This window comes from Coffea arabica, chromosome 8e (genome assembly GCF_036785885.1).
Source record: "Coffea arabica cultivar ET-39 chromosome 8e, Coffea Arabica ET-39 HiFi, whole genome shotgun sequence".
NCBI lineage: Eukaryota > Viridiplantae > Streptophyta > Magnoliopsida > Gentianales > Rubiaceae > Coffea > Coffea arabica.
In genome coordinates this window covers 5,210,267-5,216,417 of record NC_092324.1, presented here as the reverse complement: position 1 = coordinate 5,216,417, position 6,151 = coordinate 5,210,267, and positions in this window count along the sequence as shown.

Here is a 6,151-nt window from a genome sequence, read left to right as displayed (position 1 = left end):
GTGCATCCTGGGTATGGAGAAAAATTTGAAGATTAGAGAGTTGGCCCAACCTTACATTAGGCACATTGTGAGGAATGGAACTGGAACAAATTTCTGGTTTGACACACGGCACCCTATTAGGCCATTGTACAAAAATTTTACAGGTAAGCTTCTCTATAATTTGTGTTGTAAACCATCTGCTCTGGTATCAGAAACCATAGTGGATGGAAGGTGGCGATGGCTAGTAAAAAGCAAACAAACGACAGAAGTGAGGAGATTAAAGGAAGCTACACCTGATTGTTTTATCCCCTTGATGGAATTTGAGGATCAGGTTGTATGGAAAAGAAGTACATCTGGTGAGTTCAATACAAAATCTGTCATGAAGGTGTTATGTGGACGTTCAAGAGAGAAGGTGGTGTGGGCAAAGTTGGTTTGGGGAAAAGGATATGTTCCCATGTTTGTGGATGCTGTGTAAAAGGAAACTATCTACAAGAGATAGATTGCAAAAGTGGGAAGTATTAGAAATATTTACTATTGCTAGTTAATCATGTTTGTTTGTTTTGTTTTACTTAATTAGTGGAGTTAGGGAATTAGTGGAGTTAATTGAGTAACTAGTGGAATTAATGGAGTAGTTAGTGGAGTTAGTGGAGTTATTGAGATAGTTAGTGGAATTAGTGGAGTTGTTTTGAACTCTATAAATAGAATAATTTTATGTTATGAATTAAGTTAATTTTTACAAAGAAATAAAATTTTGTCCTTTGCTTCTCTTATTATTTTTCTCAATAATTGTAACAGTGGCATCAGAATTAGGTTCGTGAGTGAAAACGAAAGTGAATTGTGAGAATTGTATTGATAAATTACGATGGTCACTCACAACTTTGTGCAGCCAGTAATTCCTCATTTTGATGGTCATTATGATCATTAAGCATGCTAATAGGGAACTTCTTGATATCTAAGGAGTATTGGCAGGTTGTCGAATTTGGAGTATCAGAACCAACAGCCAAAGTAGTATTGTCAGAGGTACAGAAAACGGAGTTGGAAGCATTGAAACTAAAAGATCTTAAAGCTAAGAATTATCTTTTTCAAGCTATTGATCGAGATCATTTTGGAGACAATTCTTAGCAAAAATACCTCCAAACAAATTTGGAACTCCATGAAAAAGAAATATCAAGAAAATACGAAGGTAAAGCGGATGCAGTTTCAAACTCTTCAAATCGAATTTGAGACTTTATGCATGAAGTCAAGCGAATCAGTCACAGATTATTTGGCAAGAACGATAGCAATTGCTAACAAGATGAGGATCTATGGAGAGAATTTGGAGGACGTCACTATTGTCGAGAAGATTCTTCGATCGATGACAGCAAAATTTAATTTTATTGTATGCTCTATAGAGGAATCGAAAGTTATTAATGCATTTTCAATTGATAAATTGCATAACTCTTTATTGGTTCATGAGCAAAAAATTAATCAGCAAGAGAGAGAAGAGCAAAGGTTTCAACAGAAAGTCACCCAACATGGAGATGAGACAGAGGCAGAGGTAGAGGAAGCAATGATCGTAACAACCAACAACAACAATATCAGCACCAAGAAAATCAATTTCAAAGAAGAAGAAGAGGGCAAGGAGGCCATCCATCAACAACTCAAAGGCTAAAGTCAGCAGACAAGTCTAATGTTGAATGCCACAAATGATATAGGTATAGTCATTATCAATCAGAATGTCGAAATAATTTGAATAGATAAAATGGAAAAATGACTAATTTTGCAGAAAAAAAAGAAGTATCTCTTTTGATGGTGTGTCACATGATTGAAGAAAAACTTAACAAGACATGTGATATTTAGACATCAGTTGTAGCAACCACATGTGTGGAGATAAGAAGGCATTATCTGAGTTAGACAAGTTATTCCATAATACTGTCAAATTTGGTGATAACTCTATAATTTTTGTTATGGGAAAAGGAAGGGTAACCATCCAAACTAAAAAAAATTCTTCTACTCACACTATCACTGATGTCTTTTTTATTCCAAATTTAAAGACAAACTTATTTAATGTGGGTCAGTTATTAGAAAGGGGTACAAAATTTTTATGAAAGATGGAGTATGTCGGGTTCGAGATGCAAAGTTGGGTTCAATTGCTCAACTTAAGATGACGGCAAATCGTATATTTCCACTTTATTTGCAGAACTTGACTCATTCATATTTCTCAACAAAATCGAAAGATATGGCATGATTCTGGCATTTTTGTTATGGATACCTAAACTTTGGTGGATTAAAGACTTTACAGCAAAAATATATAGTGGTTGATCTACCTCAAATCACAATTCAAAGAGTGTGTCGTTGGCAAACAACATTGGGATAGCTTTCCAAAAGAAAATTCGTGGAGAGCAAAGAACGTGTTGGAGTTGGTTCACTCTAATTTATGCGGACCCATAAATTTGCCATCTAATAGTCAAAAACATTATTTTATGACATTTATTGATGATTATAGTCAAAAAAACTTGGGTCTATTTTTTGCAGGAAAAATTTGAAACATTTTCAACATTCAAAAATTTCATTACTCTTGTCGAAAAGGAAGCAGGCAAATCTATAAAAAAGTTTTCATAGTGATCATGATGAAGAATATAACTCACAAGAATTTATAAAATTTTATGAGGAGTATGAAATTCAGAAGCAATTTACAGCAACCTATATACCACAACAGAATGGTGTTTCAAAGAGAAAGAATTGTATAATCTTGAACACGATGAGAACTATTTTAACAAAAAGTGGTGTTTCAAAAAATTTTTGGCCTGAAACTGTCAATTGGAGTATTATAGACTGAATAGAAGTCCCACACTTACTGTTAAAAATATGATGCCTAAGGAAGTATAGAGCGGACAAAAATCAACAATGGATCACTTCAAAATTTTTGGATGCACTGCCTGTGTTCGTATTCCAAACCAAAAAAGGACAAAACTAGATAATAAGGGAGAGAAATGTATTTTTCTTGGTGTTAGTGATCAATCAAAGGCATATAAATTTTATAATCCCATCACTAAGAAAATTGTCATCAATCGAGATGTAATTTTCGATGAAAAATTTTTTTGACCATGGAGCAGCAATATTATCAAACGACAAATACATGTTGATTTTGATGGAATTGATGAAGAGAACAGACAGCAGCTGACAGAACAAATTCCATCAGATTGCATTGGTAGCACAAAATTCATAGCCTATCTTCTAATTGGATATGAAAATCGTCATTTTTATATAGTGATCTACAGGAATAGATATTTATTGTTCAACTTCCTGATTATGTGAAGATTGGAAGTGAACATAAGGTATACAAACTTAAGAAAGCATTATACGGATTAAAACAAGTCCCACGTATTTGATATAGTTGTATAGATGCTTATTTTTTTAAAGAGGGATTTAAAAAATATCCATATGAGCATATACCTTTTATAAAGATTGAAAATTGAGGTAAATTGAACATTGTTTGCTTACATGTTGACGATCTTATTTTTATTGAAAATGATAGTGCCATGTTTGAGAAATTCAAAAAATTTATGATGATTGAGTTTGATATGTCTAATCTTGAAACGATGCATTATTTTTTGGGCATTGAAGTGGTGCAATCTGCTACTGAAAATTTTGTCTCTCAAAGAAAATGTGTGCAAGAAATTCTAAATAGGTTTCAAATGAAGAATTGTAATTCTGTTAGTACCCCAGTTGAAGTGAGTTTAAAACTCATCAAAGAACTTGAAGGAAAAAGGGTTGATAGCACCCTTTTATAAGCAAATTGTGAAAAGTCTTATGTATTTGATAGCCACAGGGTCTAATAAGATTAGTAGATACATGGAAAGTCTAAGGGAGACACATCTTTTAGCTACCAAGAGGGTTTTTCGATACTTTTAGAGAACCACTGAATATGGGTTGTTCTACAAAAATGACGAAAAATTAGATTTGTTTGGTTTTACTGACAGTGACTATGCAGGTTATTCTAATGATAGAAATAGTATGTCTGGTTGTATATTCATGTTGGATTTAGCAACTATTTCATGGTGTTTAAAAAAGTAACCAATTGTTATTTTATCAACAGTTGAAGTAGAATATGTAGCTGCAGCGACCTGTGTCTGTCAAGTAATGTGGCTAAAAAATATTCTTGAAGAGTTGCGTTGTCATCAAGAAGGAGTTACCACAATTTACTGTGACAATAGTTTTGCAATCAACCTCTCTAAAAATTCAGTTCTACATGGAAGAACCAAGTACATAGACATGAGGTTTCACTTTCTAAGGGAGCTCATAAAGAATGGAATAATTGATTTTCTCTAGTGCAAAAGTGAAGATCAAATTGCTGATATAATGACCAAGCCATTGAAGTTATCAACGTTTCAAAAATTAAGGAATCTGCTTAGAGTCTGTGCAATTGATAAGTTCTATTAAACTAAATGTTTGAAAAACTTTCAGTTTAAGGGAGAGATTATTAGAAATATTTACTATTGTTAGTTAATTATGTTTGTTTATTTTATTCTACCGAATTAGTGGAGTTAGTGGAGTAGCTAGTGGAATTAGTGGAGTAACTAGTGGAGTTATTGAGATAATTAGTAGAGTTGTTTTGAACTTTATAAATAGAATAATTTCATGTTATGAGTTAAGTCAGTTTTTACAAAGAAATAAACTCTTGTCCTTTACTTTTCTTATTATTTTTCTCAATAATTGTACATGGGAGTGCCTATTCTATCCAATTTGTGTGGGTTTCGCAACTAGGAGGAAGAGAGCGTGAATCATTTGTTTTTCAATTGTTGTGTAACCAAACCAGTATGGGATAGAGTACAGCATATGTATCTGGTATTTCAAGGGTCCAATACATGGGAAGAGGAGCTTAATTGGCTTGCAAATCATTGGAGATCTAATTCCTTTGATGATCAATTGAGGAGGCTGGCTCTAGTTGCCACTATGTACCAAATCTGGAGGTTTAGAAATGTGGCAATTTTTCAATCAAAGCTTGTCGACGTTCTGGACTTCTAAAAACTATCGTCGAAGCAATATGTTATTATGTAACTAGTAGTTGGTCAGGTTTTCTTCGTACGCAGCAAATTTGGGAGTTTGTGATGGAATGGGGGTTGGATTGGGAAGTGTCTGTCAAAATAGAGTAGAAATACTAGTGTATATGATACGTAAATGGTAGTATGATTGAAGGGTGATTACCCATGTGTACAAACTTTACAGTTGAGATCAATAAAATTGTTTCTAATTTGCCCCAAACAAATTTCACTTGGACTCTAGTTCTCAAAATTCACTTTTGACACTTTATCCAAAAAAAAAAAAAAAAAAAATCCGACCAACATCGTGGGATTGCATATAAGTATTTGTGGCAAGATGGATTTCTAATTTGTGTGCACAGGGAAAAAGTTGAAAGAATGGAAAATGAGAAAAGTAATATAGGACCAAAAAATGATTTTCAATTTGAATTAAAGTCTTTGCATTTAACATTTAAATTCATTCTTGATAAACTTAATGCAGTAGTTTCAACATACAAAAAAAAAAAAAAATTTAACAAGTTCGAAAGAATTTTTAAAATACTTCGACAGCTATAATTTTTTCCTAAAATGCAGAAAATGCACCTGGGGCGATGGTGTACATTTCACGTGAAACAACTTCTTTTTAAGAGATACAGAAGAAAAAGTATTAGAATAACAAAAGTAATGCATATTTAGAAGTTCAATAGATAAATAAAATAAAAATATGAGTAAATTTTATATACATTAACAATGTAATATATTATTACTGTTAGATCTATAATATATATATAAAAATTGAATTTTAAATGATATTTTCTTCAAAAATTCAATTTTACTAATACAACTGAGTATTACAAAATGCTTGTCAAACATACTATCGTTGTTAGGTTAAATCCATTAGCTTATTTTGATTTATAAAAATTTTTGAAATCTTTGAAACTGCTTTCAAGTCTTTTGTTCCCTCTCCATTTTTGATAATATCATTCAAGTCTCCCATAATAATCCAATTATTTCCCCACAAATTGAATTTTACAATAATCATGTGCAGAAATTGAATTTTAAACATTATAAACCCAAAGAATTAGAAAGGCCTTTTAGTCTATTCGTTTAATTCCAAAAACAAAAAAAAAATTCAAAATGAGGTGCTGGAAGTTAAAATAAGATAAAATGGA